Source organism: Diabrotica virgifera, chromosome 3 (genome assembly GCF_917563875.1).
Source record: "Diabrotica virgifera virgifera chromosome 3, PGI_DIABVI_V3a".
Taxonomy (NCBI): domain Eukaryota; kingdom Metazoa; phylum Arthropoda; class Insecta; order Coleoptera; family Chrysomelidae; genus Diabrotica; species Diabrotica virgifera.
This window is the reverse complement of record NC_065445.1, coordinates 72,461,922-72,482,971: the sequence shown is the minus strand read 5'-3', so window position 1 is coordinate 72,482,971 and position 21,050 is coordinate 72,461,922. Positions and strand designations below refer to the sequence as shown.

The following is a 21,050-nucleotide window of genomic DNA, read 5'->3' as shown; positions in this document are numbered from 1 at the left end:
GGCAGGGATCGAACCCACGTCTACTGGCGTATGAGGCCAGCGTTTATGCCGTTACCCACGGCCGCTCACAGTATTTTGTATAATACCAACAGACAAAAAACTCATTTTGGCGCCCCCCCAAACAGGGGCGCCCACCTGCATTGCATCCCTTGCAGACCCGTTATCGCCGGCCCTGTTGTTTTTTACCATTATGTTTTTAAACTATCTGAGATCCAAGGTGAAAAACTGAAAGCATTAAAATTTTTTTTTTTTTTGATAGAAATTCAAGAAGATATTTTTTTAGTTTTGCTTAGCCCGTTTTCTGGGGAATGTATAACAATATTGTTTTTTAAGTACATATATTTATTGCACAAACAGATTTACGTCTACAAAAATAGTGAACCAAAACTGAACTGAAAAAATTCTTCAGTGTTCTGACATGCAGCCGATTACTTAAAATGAAAAACGTGTTACGAATAGAAGCGAGGAATCCGACTTAACTCGTATTTGCTCGGTACTGCACGGACCTATCACGTTAATCCCCTATATAGGATATTTTTCCTAATAAATATTTCCTAACGTATCGTGTTTTTATCCTGAGAGGTATGTTTATAAAAAATCTAACATATTATGTTCTATCTATAGGATAACGTCATATCGCACATCCCGAACAAAACTGTTGTAAATAAAAAATACTTAATTTTACAGAAGCAGCAAAAGAAAATTTTACGGTACTTTATTTGGAGTTAGTTAACCCCTAATAGAAAATTTAAATTTATTTCTTTGCAAATTGAAGTCAATATTAATTATATATAAGCCCCATTAACGTCAACGGTGAAAATCATGAATTTTGTGCAAATTTTAATTAAATTAATGATTTTTTTTGAGATGTTACGTTTTTGCTCAGAAAATTTTTAATTAAAACGCAAAACGGTAATAACTCGAAAAATTTCTCTATTGGACAGATAAACTAAACACTTTTGTTTACAAATTTCCGTGCAAAAGTGTAGCAACGCGAAATATTACTTTATTGACCGTAACCATACCACTATTAAACAACTTAATTCCGATAAATTCCAGATGATTCACTTTTGTCGGGATAATAGATCAATGAATATCATAATCGTCCATCCAAAATATGAGTATCACGAAATACTGCACTTTTGTTCGAATTTACGCAACGATTACTGAACGTTAACCCTTGTAGAGCGGTGCTTAGATTCTTACGTAAACAACGGTGCGAGGTGCATTTGCACCCAATCTGTATATCCATTTTTTTAATATGTGAACGTCGGGGAAATTGATTTGAAAGATAATTAGGACTTGCTTATTATAGTATGAAACATAATTTTACAAACAAAGTACCCATTTCTTCTTAAAAAAATATTATCGTTGCAAGATAAACACAAGAAAATTTTTCACAGAGTGAGCGACACAAGTTTTTACACATAATACAGTTATGTCGGGACTTTCGATCTTTTTTCTCTGACATAAGTAACACCGACCTTGTCCCGTAGCTCTGTTAGCTCCAAGTGAAACACCAGAAACGTCCAATTCAGAATATGAAATTTTCATCATTTGCACAATACAGTAATTTTTCCAAAAAATCACGTAAACGTAAATCGTTTTAGATGCTGCAATGGATTGTATGTGTTTAGAATTGAATTTAATGCGAAAAAATAAAATAATTTATTTAAAAAGATAGGTAAGAAAAACGAGGTCTGGGGTGTAGCTGCACCCCGCACCGCCTTACGAGGGTTAATCGGAAATAATACGCTTTTGCTCGGAACGAGTGGTGTTTCACCTACGCATCACGAATTGATACTGTTTTTAACGGAAAATTTCCTAAAACATCTTCCGAGCAAAATAGCTTTTAGCGCCATCTGTGAGGTAATTTTAAAGTAACTTTGCTACGGTTTTCTTGGTTAGTACATTTGATATCATGTATCATATTTCCGTAAATAAGTGCGGTTTGAAAAAATTTTGAGTTATGACACTTTTGTTCGGGATGTTGCGATATCTTAAATTTGCCAAAATTTGACTTAACCCGTTTTCCCCTATACCCTTCAATTGTGAACGGTGAAGTTATCAATAATTTGCGAACTAGCTTCGACTCAACACGCAAACATTACTTGAAAGTGTCGTTGAGAGCAGTAAGGAAGCAGGCCTGAATCTGAACATACGGAAAACCAAAATACTCGTAATAAGTAAACAGAATAAAAAACCGTCCATATATGTAAATAGTGACAAACTTGAACGAGTTGATAGAGTTCCCGTTATTTGGGAAAGCACTAATTTGCATATTATGGCGCATCTAAAAATGGTCTAAGAACCGTCTTTAAGTAAGTGCTTGGTTACTGACATTTAAATTTTATTACTGAGTATTGAAATTATTTAATGCTAAGTCGTGGCTTAGGAAGAAACTTCAAATTTGGCTTCTATACAAGTGCAATAATATGCAAATTAGTGCCATCACAAATGACGGGACCTCTAAAATTGTTTAGCTTGGATAACATTTAAATGCAACGCAGAGACTCATGTTGAAATTATTTCCAGAATTGAGCAGGCTAGAACCGCTTTTAGAATGAGATCCAAGGTATTATGTAACAGAGACGTAAACAACAAAAATGCCTGAAAAGCTCTGCTAGAGTGTAATTAGAGAGCAATACCTAGCCACTTGATTTGTGAAGATGCATAGTTCTTAAGTAGGTAACCAACAAACCGTTTTATTTCAATAAGTAAGAACGCCACTGGATTAGAATCTAACACTCCACAGTCAAAAGATTGTTCAATATTAACCAACGAATTGAGTCACGATAGACAACATTTTTTATATCTCGCAATGACTTTTAGAAATATTAATTAAGACTATTGACTACGATTTGGACAAGTAAAAGAATGTACATCATGTTATGACCAATTTCACTTCCTGGTGATATATAAAAGAAAAACCTACACCATTAGATGTAATTTAGTCTCAAAGAAGCTATAATTGTCACGGATACAGTTATACATGTACTAGTTCGTCGATTCAAAGAAAACAACAAAGGAAAATGGAGTTTTAATCGTTTTTATTCAAACTAGACTGAAGTATGCACTGTTTTTAGTTATATGTATCACTCGTATACAAGCTTGTAGGATACAATTATACGAATTAAATGGAAACCATAAATTTTAGATCGAAATTTAATGCGTACCTACTACTGTCATGTACATATCGACGGTTGAAAGGTAAAAGGTTGTAACCCACAAATCAACTTTTTTCAGGAAGTAGGAAAAACGTTCCATTTAAGTAATATTATGAGCATCATTAAAACTCGACTTATGTCCTTTATCGTTGATAACAACATTTTATCACAAAATCAATTCGACTTTTTAACTAATAAATGTACCACTGATGCCATGTTTTCTGTACTACATGAGGTTTACCAAGCACTAAACAATAATCTTTATACTGCCACTGTTTTCTGTGACTATGTCAAAGCTTTTTATTATGTAAATCACGACATCTTGATTAAAAAACTAAATTTCTATGGAATTCGAGGTATTTTTTTGAATTGGTTCCAATCCTACTTGAATAATAGGAAACAACTAATTATAGCAAATGATATTGACTATAGTTTCAAAAACATTGTATGTGGAGTACCACACGGTTCAGTATTGGGTCCTCTTCTGTTCCTTATCTTTATACATGACATCACTAATTTAAAAATCTATGGGAAAATTTTTCTTTTTGCTGATGATACTAGTATCACTTGGAGCAACTCAACAATTGCATCTCTTCATGAAACTATAACTTCGGATCTACTGACGATAAAGACCTGGTCTGACTCTAATTTACTCTCTATTAACATAGATAAAAAAGTAGCATTATCCTATATAGGAGCTTTTGAACCTTTGCGTCTTAATAACAGTCAGATCAGTACCGTTGATTCTGTAAAAGTTCTTGGTATTTTTTTAGACAGCAACCTCAAATTGTCCCTTTATATCGATTCGTTAAGAAAGTCGCCTCAGCTTGCTATGCAATAAGATCTGTCTCAAGGGAACTCAATTTAGTATCTTCTAAAATAACATATCTTTCGTTGTTCGAGTCTGATCTTCGATATGTTCTTCCTTTTTGGGGTTCTAGTACAGCTGCTCAATTTGATGTTATTTTTAAATTGCAAAAAAGAGCAATAAGATACCTGTTTGGCCTCAGAAAATCTACACATTGCAGAAGTTACTTCAGAGATCACGGAATTTTAACACTTACATCTTTATATATTCTAGAAACGGTTTGTTTAATTCATAAACACCTTCATGTCTTTCCAGCAAGGCCCAATCATCTTTACTCCACCAGAAATTCAATCTTTGATATTTATTTACCGATCCCATCCACTGAGTTAGTAAAGAAATCTATATTATATTCCGCAAAAAAACTTTACAACCCTCTCCCGTTACAACTTAAACCTGCAACATCTTTCCAAAAGTTTCGTAAAATGACAAAAGCCTATCTATCTAAAAGACCATATTATTCAATAGAAGAATTTCTTAATGAATAACTAAGAAAATTGGGTTTCATACGCAGTACTTAGCTTAAATTTGTCAGTTCCTAATGTTGTATTTTATTTGTTGTAAGTATGTTCAATTTGCAATTTATATAAATTTTGCAATAAATTGTTTTTGTCTTTGCTTTTATAGCTTATATACTGTATATTGACGATTTATCTAATTTTTAGTAAATTTTAGTTGTTATTTTTGTTATTGATATTATTTTTCTTTTGACTGTATGTAAGCTTTGTCCATAAAACTGTAAAAATTTTCAGTGGCAATAAAGCATATTTCTATTCTATTCTATAGGAATTAACCTAATAATATTTTTCATTAATTTGTAAATCAATTAGATCTATAAATCTAATCTCTAAATTAATGAAAAAAATTACTAGGTTAATTATTGCTTATTAAATTAATTAAATGGAGCGTTTTTCCTACTTCCTAAAAAAAGATGATTTGTGGGTTACAACCTCATACCTTTCAACCGTCGTCGATATGTATTTTTGTTAGTGGAAGTGCCATATTAAAACTGAAGAGTTACTGTAGAGTTAATTAGGTTTTATAACTATTCAGGTAATAACGGATAAACATATTAGAAAAAGCACATCATCTATCTAAAGAAGGTACTTTATAGAATTGAAATCGGAGTATTTCGGCGGCCGCAGGAATGTTTCGCTTATAAATAAGTAGAACTTTGGTAACTATTAAATAAAATGAAATTCAGAAAACGGCACTGGAAAAGAATCGGTAGGATGTTTCCTTAAAAAAAGTTGAATTGCGATGAGTGGTTCCTGCGATTCAAACGATCAAAGTTCACCGGTACTTGCAAAGAAGTTATTAACAATATGATGGTAATCTTTGAACCATTACCTTTTTCTGTCGTTCCTTTTTCTCTGTACAAATTTTGATATCTTCAATATACTCATAACATATAATAATAAAAACAATCGGTAGTGCGCGTGAAAAATAGCAGAAATACCAAAAAAACTAGGTTGAAGAAAATTCATAACTCCATAGGGAGTTATGTGTAAGGCCGACGGATCAGAGATGTTCGCTGAAAGCAGTTCCAGACCCGTTGGCTGGAGGAAGGGGAGGTCCAACGTCCCTAAAGAAGTTTCGGTCGCTAATTTAATAATTTTTCCCCATCCAAAAAGTGCACACCGTCCCTCAAGAAATTTTTACTTCAACAATTTATTTCATCGAAGCGATGACGGTCGCTAATTTAATACTTTTTTCCATTGAAAAAGTGCACAACGTCCCTAAAGAAGTTTCACTTCAAATATTTATTTCGTCGAAGCGATGACGGTCGCTAATTTATTACTTTTTCCCAGCCAAAAAGTGCACAACGTCCCTAAAAAAGTTTTCACTTCAAAAATTTATTTCGTCGAAGCGATGACGGTCGCTAATTTAATAATTTTTCCCGGTCGCGATGACGCTCGCGATGACGGTCGCCAATTTAATACTTTTTCCCATCCAAAAAGTTCATAACCTCCCTAAAGAGGTTTTCACTTCAATGCATATACGTACAAAATTTATTTCGCCGAAGAGATGACGGTCGCGATGACGGTCGCGAAATAAATCCTTTTTCCCCATCCTAAAATAGGTTTTACACTTATTTTAAATTTAAATACTTCTATACAATTTATATATACATACAAATATGTAATATATAGCATTAGCGATGACGGTCGCAATGACGGTCGCGATGACGGTCGCGAATTCAATGCTTTCTCCCCTATCCAAAAATCGCACAACGTCCCTAAAGAAGTTTTCACTTCAAAAATTGAAAAAATCTTACACATTCGTTAAAGAAAAGCGTGGCGCGAAAACCGTTAATCGATGAAGACGCGCCACGCTTTTCTTTGACGAATGTGTTAGATTTTTTAATTTTTTTTATATTTTGCTTTTTGGTTGATTTTTTTATAATATGTTTAATTTCAGTCACTCGCAACTAAAGAAAAGCGGTTCTTAAAAATATTTTTTTCATATTTTTTTATTTACACGTTAAAAGGATAATTAAGTAAAAAAAGGGACGACAAAGAAAAAGACGTAGTAACGAACACCATTTCAATATTTTACCCGAAATGCTTCAACATTCCTGTAGCGGAAAATACAGTATTCAACTCTAATACAGTTACTTTGCGTTCTTAAAGGCCTTTCAGGCGTTTAATTTACTAAATAAATCAACAAAAAATGCCCAGCTTATACGGTAACAAATATTAAAGTACTGTTGGCTGCACAGGAGATCAAATTACCCACTTTCATCTTTAATTTAATTAAGAGTGCAGATAAAAGTTTAATAATGTTATATTAACACGGTTCAGTAACTCTTTGTATGAGAAAGAAATCGATAAAGCATCTGGCTTCTAGTCCTCGTCTAAAAATCCAAGTCGACGAACCTCGGCCGTTTTACAACCTGTTAAATTTGATTTCTTCACAAATAAAATGATATTTAATACTTTTAAACAGCCTTTTATTCGGAAGGATTATTATGAAACGATATACAGTGGAACATCGATAAGACTGATTAATCGGGACCGCGGCTGGTCCGGGTTATCGAAAATCCGGGTTAGCCGGAGAATATGGTAAAAATTAATAAAATACCGTATACTTACAGATAAACTCGATTATAACTGCAGGAACATGAAATACATATGCACAGTACAGTGGAACCTCGATAACTCGGATTAATCGGGACCGCGACCGATCCGGGTTATCGAAAATCCGAGATAGCCGGAGAATATGGTAAAAATTAATAAAACACGGTATACTTACAGATAAACTCCGTTAGAATTGAAATATATTGATAAATATGCACAGTACCTACTCATTAAAATTACCAAAAAAAACACCAAACACAAACGTAAGCAAATGGAAGCGAACAATACAAGACACACAATACAGTCACAATGATGTAATGTTATTATTTAAGAACAGTGAAACCTAAAGACCATTGCTTATAAAAGAATTTTTTAAATAGTCTTTCCTAAACAATGCTGACAGTTTGAAATAAAAAGGAATATATATTACAGACAGGTGGCTGTTGTTTCTGCGGCGTGTGCTATGAGTCATTTTTAATATCGTATAGTTCAAATTACACACATACACATTATCTCTCAAATATTATATTACATACATTTTTATTGTTGAAAGGTTTGTCTGATAATTAACTATTTTGATGGGAAATAAGCCACAAATAAATTGAAAAATACAAAATATTGAAAATCAAAATGTTTATCTGATGAAAATCGGTCCGGGTTAGCCGGACTTCCGGGTTATCGGGGGCCGACTTATCGGGGTTCCACTGTACATCTAAATTACAGTTGAGTCCAGGGTTCTTTACCCGTGCGTCACCATTTAAAGCATACGAAATAGGTCGATAATAAGTCGGAAATTGAAATTTATTAAACGCAACAGCAAGTGGCAGTAAGTAGCTACTGCTCCTATCACGGGTTAAAATTTGAGTTATCAAAGATGTGTTTTATCTCGACAGGTATTAACCCGGGAGCCGTCGCGCACACTTCAGTAACGTAAGTAGTAGCGCGTAGAGAAAAAATCTCACAATATAGATTTAAATACGAATTTAAATATCTTCTTCTTCTTCTTCTTTTGCTTCTTGGAGATCTTTCGATCTGTTTAATTCTGAAGCTGCCCCTGGTTAATTTCCTGGGAGGTAGATTGCCAACTATCCCTCCATCTTTTAGGTGGTCTTTCGGGGGGTCTTGAACCGGGCGGGTTGTTTTCTAGGGCAACTTTGAGAGTCTATTCTCATCCATTCGTCTTACATGGTTGTACCACATCCATGGAACCAAAAGGAGGTTCCTTCACCCTGAAGAGGCACAAGCCTAAACGGGGTATAAATAACGCGTTTCCATTCCTTACCAATTATTTTGTTGCCCATTCTATATCCGAGATTAAGAGATGTTACTTTGTTTATAATTTTGCCCATGAGTAGGTTAAACAAGAAGGGGCTTAAACTGTCTCCTTGTCTAATGCCTACCGGTTAGTGTTGCCCAAATGCAAGACCAAGACGAGACTTGGACAGTCTTGGTCTTGGTCTTGCACCAGTACACCTGGTCTTGGTCTTGGTCTTGGTATTGCACTCCCAGTCTTGGTCTTGGTCTTGGTCTTGCAGCAAGAGTCTTGCAAGTCTCGCAGTTTCCCACTAGCATATTGCTATTTATTAATAAACAACTCACATTAGGTGGGTTTGAACCCACGATCTAAACTATCCCTGCCTATACTCTAACTAACTGGGCTATCTACCATGTCCCACGGGAGTCAGTCTGTTTCTTAATAAACGTTTGCATTTAATAACTTGACATGTGCTAAAACATGGTGAAAACACAAAAAATCAAACAAATGACATAAACTTATCTAGACTGTATTTTAAAGAACATTATCTGTCTAGAAAGGGATTGATGGACTCTCACATTAGATATATGAAATGAAATGGAATAAAAGAGTTCTACAATTTGCCATTTATTCAAATAAAAAATAAAAAAAAAATACAAATTAAATTACAGCACAGTACGCAATAGCTTTGACACTATTATTAGTTGAAAATTTTTGTTTGCTATTAGTTGAAAATTTTAAGATTGACTTTTTTTTAACAAGAATTAATACAAAGTAATACACGCAGTTTAATTATATAATATTTATACAGAGTGAGTTTTATGTATGGAACGCCTCAAATATCTCGGAAACGACTTGAACGATTTTTATAGAATTTGGTGAGTAAAGGTCTTCTAATGCGGCCGATATTATAGTGGTAATTACAGATTGTTACCAGATCTTGCGTTTTTTTGAAAATATAATGAACTTTAGTATTTCGAATAGAACACCCAGTATATTTTTGCATTTTGAACCATAATAACTACTAATTAATTTTCATGTAATATTTCCTATACCGAAATGCCGTAATTTCTGAGTTATTTCTATATTTATTAAAAAAAAAAATTAAACAAATTATAAAAATCAATTGTTTCAGCCCTGGCAGACTTATTTTAGGTTCTTTGAATCATATGAAACAAAAAAGGTATTTTGTAGTTTTTGTCTAAAGTTATTCGTTTCCGAGTTATAAACAATTTAAAACTGAAAAAAATCGAAAAATGACGATGTTCAAGGCTCAAAAACACAAGTAAGCTATTTGTATAACAAGGGAGGAAAGTGCTACTTCTCCTCCCGAGAATGAAGTTTACTGCCCGACGCGTAGCGGAGGGCAGTAATCATCCAAGGGAGGAAAAGGCACTTTACTCCCATGTTATACATATGGTTTTTCCACCTTCCTCAAATAACAAGTCATTTTTTCATTTTTACTTAATTTATTTTATGTAACTAACCAACAAAATTTATTAGAACTAAATCGAACAAGTAGGTACAATATAACTGTCAACTGTCAAATATAAGTCAAATTATTAATGTCAACATTGTTAAATCAAAATAACAATTTACTGTTTTTTACCATTCTGCAAAATACAGAGTGTTTTATAAATAAATGTTAAAATGTATAGATACTTACGTAATAGAAAATATATATTATACAGGGCGTCAATAAGTTATATTTCATGAATGACATATGACGTTACTTTTACCTTTCCTCCCTAGGGAGGAAAAGTACAACTTTGCTCCCTACAATCAGCTCCGGAAAAGTATACTTTCGGTAGAGGTAGGCGGAAAAAAATATTATTTTCGAAATCTCGAAGTGCCTAAACTGAAGTTTAAACTTTATTTATCAGTTGTCGATAAGTAATTTGTTTATTTCATTTTAAAAAACATTGTTTTTAGTTTTTAATGCAGTCCGATCACCCATCCTCTCATAAGTTCTTCATTAACAATAAAAAAACAATGGCCAAATCACACATCGGCCAATATCTCTTTTTATATAATAATAAATATCTCTTTTTTTGAAATTTGAAGGTTTTTTAACATTTTACCGTGCGCGAATGGGCTATACATGGTAGCCAGGCATTAACTTATCTAGTGCTTTTTCAGCAAAAAATTTTGTTCGGCCGATTGATCTAATATCTAATTGCACACCCTGCAAAAAGTAGGACGTTTAGTCTTTACGATATGGATAAGAAAAAACAATTGAGTGGTTGTCCGTAACAGTGAATATGGTATTCGTATTATATTTTTATCACCTTATAGGCGACATACTTCTTTAAAAGTTTCAATGCGATATTGTTATACACACAACACAAGAAGATTATTTTATGAAAGGTTGCTATTCTCAAAATCTAGACAATTGCTCAATTGTAATTAATTTCGGACCGAAGGCGTCGTCTGATATTAGGAAAGAATGAAATATTGTATTTTTACATTGTATAATAATTTATTATGACCTCTGAGTACGTATCCAATAAATAAGTGTTCATATTTTTAATTCGGTATGTATGTTCATCGTATTGTTTATAATGCGGATAAATCCATTTTTCCAAATTTTTGTTACATATTTTTTTGTATCTCACAGTCTCTAAGCATATACCCGAACTAATATACAGGGTGTAACAAAAATACAGGTCATAAATTAAATCACCTATTCTAGGACCAAAAATAGTTCTAATGAACCTAACTTACCTTAGTACAAATATGCATATAAAAAAGTTACAGCCCTTTGAAGTTACAAAATGAAAATCGATTTTTTCCAATATATCGAAAACTATTAGAGATTTTTTTATTGAAAATGGATATGTGGCATTTTTATGGGAGGAATATCTTAAAGAAAAATTATAGTGAAATTTGTGCACCCCATAAAAATGTTATGGGGGTTTTATTCCTTTAAACCCACCCAAACTTTTGTGTACGTTCCAATTAAATTATTATTGTGATACTATTAGTTAAATTCAATATTTTTAAAACTTTTTTGGTTCTTAGTATTTTTTCGACAAGGCAGTTTTTATCGAGTTGCGGCTTCTTTTCTAATATGTTTACGTAGAGATTTTATGGGGGTTTTGTTCCTTTAAACCTCCCAAATGGTTGTGTACGTTCCAATTAAACTATTACTGCGATACCATTAGTTAAACACAGTGTTTTTAAAACCTTTTTGCTTCTGTGTATTTTTTCGATAAGGCACATTTTATCGAGATGTGACTTCTTTTTTAATATGGTTTGAAATATACCTAAATATGTAAATATAAATTTTCCTATTATTATCAAGTCTCCATAATCGTACTTAGCCATATCACAGATGAACATAACATATACGTGGCCATATACAAATGTGTGGTGGATTTGACAAATAATATGCAAAATATTTCGAGAAATACTGACTTTTCGAAAAAGTACCAAGAGGCAAAGAAGTTTTTAAAGCATTGTGTTTAACTAATGGTACTACAGTTATAATCAAATTGAAACGTACACAAAAGTTTGGGGGGTTTAAAGGAACCAAACCCCCATAAAATTTTTATCGGGTGTCTAAATTTCACTATAATTTTTTCTTAAGATACTACTGCCTTAAGAATGCCACATGTTCATTTTCAATAAAAAATCTCCAAGAGTTTTCGATATATTGGAAAAAATCGATTTTCATTTTGTAAATTCAAAGGGCTGTAACTTTTTTTATGTGCACATTTGTACTAAGGTAAGTTAGGTTCAATCGAACTATTTTTGATCCCAAAATATGTGATTAAATTTATGACCTGTATTTTTGTTACACCCTGTATTATTCCATAAAACGACACTCAAACTGCAAGACGCAAGAGTCTCGCAGGCTTGGTCTTGTTCTTGCTCAAGTCTTGCACGGTCAGTCTTGGTCTTGGTCTTGCTAAAATAAGGCGGTCTTGGTCTTGCTAAAACGCAAGAACAAGACCAAGACTGCAAGACCAAGACCGATTTTGGGCAACACTACTACCGGTGTTGGAATATTTTCAGTGAACTGGTCTTCTGCTCTAACTTTGGTTACGTTGTTGTTATTTAGGTTATGGACTATCTTTGTTATGCTGGTCCGTGTTTTATTTTCTATTAATATATTTAGGATGTCTCCCAGGCGGACTCTGTCAAACGACTTCGTCAGATCAATGAAGCAAATATAAGCTAACATGCCGAACTCTACAGCTTTTTCTTTTGTTTGTTTTATTATAAATACTGCGTCTGTTATAGATCGCCCCTTTGTAAAACCTTGTTGTTCTTCAGCATTAGTGATTTGCCTTTCCAGTTTGTCCTTAAGAATACCCGTGAAAAGTTTCATCGTTGTATTTAAGATGGTTATTCCTTTGTAGTTTTGTGGGCAAGTTTTTTGTCCTTTTTTAAATATGGGAATTGTGATGCTCTTACGCCATTCCTCTGGTGTTTCTGTTTCGTTTAAGATTTTTTTAAAGAGTTGCGACAGTTTACTTGCAAGTTCAGGGCATCCATATTTTAAAAGTTCATTTAGTATACCATCCGTTCCAGGTGATTTTCTGTTTTTTAGCTCCTTGATCTTTGCTTCTACCTCTTCGTCATTGATTGTAGCACTTATATGTGTTTCGTATCCATTTATATTCAGCGTTTCTTCAGCATCATAAATATAGCTCTTTAAAATGCTGTTGCCATGTCTCTATAGGTACTCCCTTGGTCTGCACGAACTCTGGTTAACTGGTTTTTTCCTGTTCTGAAGCATTTTCCATACTTTCTTTTGGGCACCATATAGGTTATAACCAAATTTCTATTTTATAATATTTTTATTTACTTGTTATGTTAAAAATATTTATTTCTAACAATTTTAAAGCTAGTTGGTTCTCACCAAAGTCATAAATTTCACAAAAAAAAAAAATAAAAATAAAAAAAATAAAAATTTTTTTTCTACGCATTAGGTACTATGATCTTCCTCGGGGCACTGTAACAAAAATAAGAAAACTTCTGTTGGAGTGAAAGTAAAAGAAAGAAAGATATACTCCAACAGAAGTAAGGGAAAAAGAACTATATAACTTGATGTAAGCTATGGGACAAATATATGAGACATAATATGTAGAGATATAGATGTAAAGAAAAGGGTGAAGTGGCTTCTACGTTGAGAAGCCGCAGTAGGAAAACATACAATACTACTTTGCAGTAGTACTGAAGAAAGGGGGATTAGAAGGGATAGAAGGAGAAGTGGGAAGAGACAGAGGCAAACTGGATAGAGTTGGCTAGCAAGAGATACAAGAGAACAACTTGACACTCAAGGATGGATACGGCTCGTTTGCATGCCTGTCGAAGAACAGTAGCTCTATGTAGATAGTAATGATGACTAAAAGGTGAAATAATAAAATAAGAATAAGGTACTGAAAAGGAATGAAGATGAATAATTTCTAAAGACGAACAAGATAAATAAATCTAACAAATCATGGGCGCCATGAAAATGATCTTCGATCATTTTCCCAGGTATCTTATACTGTTGTCAAATATTAAATATATCAAACCTGTAATAATGAACATAAAGGAATAATAAAATTCATGATATACAAAATAAATAAACATTTATTAAAATAACTACTAGATTTTTGATAATCTCTGAGTTACACAAAGTAAATATAATGTGACTCTAAAATGACATATGTTATATTTTAAAGATGATATTATACAATACAACAACACTAAGGTTACCTTTTACAAAATTAGATACCTCTTGCTGACATATAGGGTACACTCACATGAGTCTTCTACCAAATGGTTATAGTACGCTTGCTACGTACAACTGAATTGAAACCGGAGAAGATGAAAATAATGCAAATAAATATATATAAATAGGCATGAGCCTAACTAAGGGAAAATACTAAATGAATTAAGCAAAATGAATTAATAGAAGTTGTAAAAATGAAGCTAAGATAAATACCGAAACGATGACCTAAATTACCCGAGCAAATGCAATAAAATAAAGTAGCGACGAATTAACTGAACAAATGAAATAAAGTGAATAAATAACATATTTGAGAAACAAGCAAGTAATATTACAAAAATAAATATCAGACCAATAATAAAATATAAAAACCTAATTTTCTAGGCTTATTCCTGTGCACAAGAAGTTACCGTAGATACAAAGTTTGGGAACCAAATACAATAATATACAAATATGTCATATAAAAACAAAGGTACGCTAAATCTGAAAAAATAATTAATAAACATAGTGCATTACCAAAAGTCCGAAATATAGAACACAAAAGTTACTCAAATCACCAAACTGAGTGTTCCCAAACCAATCCATTCCTCAAATGTATAACCAAAAGGTTTCCAGAAAATGAGCACGAGGATAGTGCCAAACCATGCTTCCTGTAAGCACAGCTGTAGACAGAAAATGAAGCTGGAACGCTTCGCTTGCTCCCAGGTGACTGACTATGTAGCCGGAATAGGTTCCTCTCAGGTGGGTGAGGGTCTAGGATTTCTCATGTCGCTTTATATTATTTCCACAAAAGGCTAAAAAAATATTTCCCAGTCTTAGTTTCAATGTCAAAGTCTAGGAAAAAGTCAAAGGAGAAAAAAGGGAAACTAAGAAGTGGTTTTTAATATAGATTTTAATGTAAAAAAGGGCCATTAACATACAAGAAAAACTTTCATTATTGGATGGTACATGACCAAATTTGACCTTCAGAGCGAAATATGTGACAATTTCAAATTACAGTAGAGAATAAATTATATGATTTCTTTAAAATAATTATAGGACACTTATTAGATGTTGCAATAAAATATACAGATATCAAAGATACCTACAGATAAATAGCTAAAAGTAGATCTGTAAATATGGGAAGGAATCAAAGATACTAAATTCACTAATAAATTTACTATGAATACTGAATTGGAAGAAATATTGTATTAGATGTAAAAATAATTTAACATGCAGTCATTAACCTCTGTATGTCAAAAAAAAAATATATGGATTTAACTATTTACCGGATTGATTTTAGTGAGGTTCCATCGAAGTACTTCAATCCCTACTCCAGAAAACAAGGGGTATTTTTCTCTCACTGGTGAACTAAAAGGCTTTACTAACTAAAATTGAAATTATCAACCCGCCATTTCGGGTACTGCAGCTTACACAGCTGACCGACCTATTCCGGGCACAAAAGTCGAGTGTCGAGTCAGATCCGTTTCTCTGACAAGGTAAACGTCAAACTCTCTCAGAACACGAAATAATTCTCGATAGGTGGCGTACATAGTACGTTCCATCACCGAGGTATGACGTCACCTCAGTAGTCCTATACGAGAAATTAGAGAATTTAAATGAGAGACCGAGGGAAAATAATTATAATAATAATTAAAGAGCTAATTTCGTAACGTGACCGTTACAGCACTTACGAGTGGAAAGCAATGTCGAGAAAATTTTCATCAAGTTATCACGGAAAAGGATAAAATGTGAGATTTTTTCTCACGACGCGACTGCTCCCGGGTTAATGACGCACGGGTAAAGAACCCTGGACTCAAGTGTATGTACAGTTGTATACAGCATTTATTATTTCTTGGTAAAAAACTCAGTCAAAGTGAAAAATGTTTGAGTTGTCTGATGAAAATCGCTCCAGGTTAGCCGAACTTCCGGGTTATCGAAGGCCGACTTATCGGGGTTCCACTGTATATCTTCTTCTTCTCCTTTTGCCCTTTATTTCGTCCAATTTTGAACAAAGGCTTCCCCAGTTTCCTCCATTCGCTTCTGTTTAATGTTTTCTGTTTCCAGTGCGTTCCTCCTATCTTTTCAATGTCGTCTCCCCATCTCACCTGGAGTCGTCCTCTTGCTCTCTTTCCTGTCCATGGTCTCCACTGGTGTATCGTGGTATTCCACCTATTGTCTCTTTGTCTAGCGTTATGACCTACGAAGCTCCATTTTAGCCTGGCTATACATATGTTGTCCTGCTTCTTTGACTTTTTTTTATTTCTTACCCAGTTGTTTTGCTTTTTGTTGGTTAATTTTACTCCGAACATTGCTCTCTCCATGGTTCTTTGTGCCTTCATTATTTTATCCATATTTGCTTTGGTCAAGGTCCATGTTTAGAATGCGTATGTGAGAATTGGGAGTATGCACTGGTCAAACACTCTTGTTTTTAAGTATTATTGTTTTTTTTATTCTTTAGAACCCACTTTAATTTCGCAAATCCTGCCTAGGCTAATCTGACCATTCTTTTGTAGTTCTTCAAAACTTGATGAGATTACTACTACATCGTCTGCATATCTTAGGTGGTTTAGTTTCTTTCCATTTATGTTTGTCCCCATGTTTGTCCATTTCATTGTATATAAAAAAACATAAAATAGTAGAATACTAGTTAATACTTAACAGTAAGAAACTAATCGTTTAAGAAAATCAATCTTTAATATCCTATTTATAATTTGTTAATTTATGCAAAGTCGGTTTTTTTGATAATGTATTCTTCTATTTTACACTTGGATCCTTGAATTTTGTAATTTCTTATTTGTTTAAAATTTGTACGACGCTTCTCTAATTTATTATTTTCCTGGCATTTGCAGGATTTCCATAATCTAATTCTCTACATTGTTGAAACTTGATATATGATCGTCTGATGTAGTCTATCTATTTATTTATACATTCAACCCTTTTAAACTAAATTTGAAACCATTTATTTATTTAATAAAAATCGTATTTGTTCTCGACATATCTTAGGTAAATTTTTTATGCAATAACTGCAAAATTTACATACAATAATCATTAATATCATTATTAATTATATAATATAAAAAAATACATACTTACAATACTGGTAGTATACAATTTTTGGCGTCTTACCTGAAATAAACACGACAGAATTAGCAGAGTGTAATTAAACATTAAAGAAGATTTCTTCCGTTAAGTAGTGATGTGAAAAAAAAAGATCAATTTCATTTTTCTCCACGTAACTCGAAAATGATAAAGAGATACAGTAATGAAAGAAAAAACAAAATTGTTATCTGAAAAATCCCTACATTTTTGTACTGTATCTTTTTTTTTGTATCTCGTATCATTTTCGAGTTAGGTGGAGAAAAAGCAAGATTTCTAAGAAAATATATAAGTGCATTCTATAATTTTATCTTATTTTTTGTTTCAAAAACCATTCATTTTAAACTTCCCACTTTCTGAACATGGAAATAATATTAAAATAAAAGGTATTGCATAAAATACATTAGTCATCAATTTTTTTGCACCATATCTCGCTTAGTTTGAATGTAACCGACGTTTATCAGTCAAAAATCGACCTTTAACAGTCAAAGATATTGGTATCATTGTACCCTTAAAATTGACCATTTTCTGTAATAGTTGAATACCCCGATTTGAGCACGCACAAAAAAATCTTTTTCCACCTACCTCTATTGAAAGTATACTTTTCCGGGCCTAATTTTAGGGAGCAAAGTTGTACTTTTCCTCCCTAGGGAGGAAAATATTTTTCCTCCCTAGGGAGGAAAAGTAAAAGTGACGTCATGGTATTTCATTCATGAAATATAACTTATTGACGCCCTGTACAATATCTTTTTTCTATTACGTAATTATCTATACATTTTAACGTTTATTTAAAAACACTCTGTATTTTGCAGAATGGTAAAAAACAGTAAATTGTTATTCCGATTTAACAATGTTTACATTAATAATTTGACTTATATTTGACAGTTGACAGTTATATTGTACCTACTTATTAGTTTTAGTTCTAATAAATTTTGTTGGTTAGTTACAAAAATAAATTAAGTAAAAATGAAAAAATGACTTGCTATTTGAGGAAGATGGAAAAACCATATGTATAACATGGGAGTAAAGTGCCTTTTCCTCCCTTGAATGATTACTGCCCTCCGCTACGCGTCGGGCAGTAAACTTCATTCTCGGGAGGAAAAGTAGCACTTTCCTCCCTTGTTATACAAATAGCTATTTGTATAACAAGGGAGGAAAGTGCTACTTTTCCTCCCGAGAATGAAGTTTACTGCCCGACGCGTAGCGGAGGGCAGTAATCATTCAAGGGAGGAAAAGGCACTTTACTCCCATGTTATACATATGGTTTTTCCACCTTCCTCAAATAACAAGTAATTTTTTCATTTTTACTTAATTTATTTATGTAACTAACCAACAAAATTTATTAGAACTAAAAGTAACAAGTAGGTACAATATAACTGTCAACTGTCAAATATAAGTCAAATTATTAATGTAAACATTGTTAAATCAGAATAACAATTTACTGTTTTTTACCATTCTGCAAAATACAGAGTGTTTTTAAATAAACGTTAAAATATATAGATACTTACGTAATAGAAAATATATATTGTACAGGGCGTCAATAAGTTATATTTCATGAATGAAATACAATGACGTCACTTTTACTTTTCCTCCCTAGGGAGGAAAAATATTTTCCTCCCTAGGGAGGAAAAGTACAACTTTGCTCCCTACAATCAGGTCCGGAAAAGTATACTTTCGGTAGAGGTAGGTGGAAATAGCTATTTTCACCTACCGTATTTCTTTTTGTATTATAACTAGAAGATTCATGAAGAAATTAACGTCTTTGATTTTGCATAAGCTACAAAAATGTTTTATAGTATAGTTTTTTTCGTTAGATGCTCAATTTTTAAGGTATTCGCAAAAAACCCTCTAAAAAGGTGTGATTTTCAATGAAAATGGCAAATTTTCAACCACGATTAACTCAATAAGTATTGAGTTTTCAAAAAAAAAAATATATAATAGTTTTTACTTAGAACTAGGTTCTCTAGTCACTTCTGTGGTTGTTTTCACAAAAAAATTCACACCCGAGAAAGGGTGGGAATCACCCCCCAAGATAAAAGCGCCATAGTATATTGGTAGACTTTGTTTCTTGAGCTATTCCCTACTTACAGTGAAAATATTAAGTAAATTGATGCACTATACTACTATACTGGAAACTTTAATATGATAACAGAACGTAGTTGCAAGATCGTGGAAACATCAGAGTTTTCTTTATCCCTACATTTTGTATTTTCTGTTCTTTAATTCTTGTTCGTTTCTTCTATTTTCCTTTCATCCTTTTTTGGGGGAGGCGAATGGGAGAATTTTAGACGCACACTGTATATTAGGTATTTTATAATACCCTCAGAGTTGGTATATATCGCTAAGTATGGATTTTTACATAAACTCTTTCTGAGAACTAAATACTACTATTTCGACTTATACGGATTTTAAAAATAATTGAATACAGTCGCCTTTGTTCACATGAAACCATATATTTATGTTGTATAAGATTTTATAATCAGCCCATACGATAAACCCAACGGATAAAAGCCATGAAAGTAGTAATTATTCTTCACATACAATATTACTCATATCTTCATGTGGGTAGTGGTAAGAACAAGTAATACTAAAGCACTATCTGCTATCAAATAAAAATAATATGTGAAATACAAATAGTACTATGATGCTTGTTCTTAAATATAAACTAACAATCAAGTTAATCTTAGCAGTAAAGATTACTGCACGATACAATTTTTTGACTATCTTTTTCAGGTATAAATAGAGAACATAGACTTGATCTCATTCTCAATACGAAAAAAACAAAGTAGATATATTATTTATGGTAGTCAGTAAGCACTAAATATTAAATACACGGCTTTTGGTAAACCAACAACCAATTTACAGGGTGGACAGCTACACATACCTTGGTACCAACATAAACAACCAATGCGGGACCACTCTACTGAAATGAAACAACGCATCCCTGAAACAATCCCTAAAACAGGAGACAAGACAAAATGCACTAACTACAGGGGAATCACGCTATTAAAAACAATGTACAAAATAGTAATACCTTTGATCAGACAAAGAATAGAAAAAGAAACGAGAACAAAAGTAGATGAATACCAACATGGATTCAGAGAGGGTAAGTCAACAACGCAGACGCAATACACATTGTAATGCAAATCGTCGAAAAAGTTACGAGCACGGAGTAGATCTACATATTTATTGACTACAAGCAAGCGTTTGACAGTGTAATAAGGAAGGAGCTAATTAACGATATGAAACAACTAGGCATTCAAGGAAAACTAGTAAGGCTCACGAAAATGACGATGAAGTGATCCAAGGCACGAATCCTGACAAGGGAAGGCCCCTGAGATGAAGTACGAATGGAGCTAGGCGTCAGACAGGCGTCTTGTCTTATTGACAAGATTCCTTGTCAACAACATTATTTAACATCACAATAGAGGGTGCAATAAGAGCAGCTAAAATTATGGGAAATATTTTCGAATCTTCAGTCCAACTGATAGCGTATGCAGACGATATTACACTGGCTACTAGATACTTAAAAACCATGCAAAAGATAATATTAATACTAGATAAAGAAGCAAAGAAGAGAGGGCTAAAGCAGAGCAAAACGAAATACCTTAAGATTTCAAGAGAGAGTACGAACATCGAGAAAGAAATTAAGCTGGGTGCATATACCTTTGCAAGAATACACCGTTTCAAATACCTGGGAGTGATGGTGAATGGCAGAGGTGATAGAACAGATGAAATAAATGAACGCATCCTACTGGGTAATAAATCCTACTGGAACTACCAAAATTCTTAAAAGAAAAACACATTAGTAAGACAACCAAATTAAAAATTTACAAGACCGCAATCAGGCCAGTTATCACCTATGATGCAGAGACGATCTGCT

General features: G+C 33.0%; 1 protein-coding gene and 1 long non-coding RNA gene across 2 annotated transcripts in view; both read right to left on the bottom strand.

The window, feature by feature from the left end:
- The window catches only part of LOC126881902 (uncharacterized), a 496,017-nt gene that overhangs the window by 279,964 nt on the left and 195,003 nt on the right, over nt 1-21,050 (bottom strand). The gene's annotated exons all lie outside the window — the stretch shown is intronic.
- Nucleotides 13,933-15,527, bottom strand: LOC126881903 (uncharacterized). The gene is made up of 2 exons (XR_007697052.1): nt 15,358-15,527; nt 13,933-14,883 (listed from the first exon to the last, which is right to left on the bottom strand). It is a non-coding gene; the product is annotated as an uncharacterized LOC126881903 (long non-coding RNA).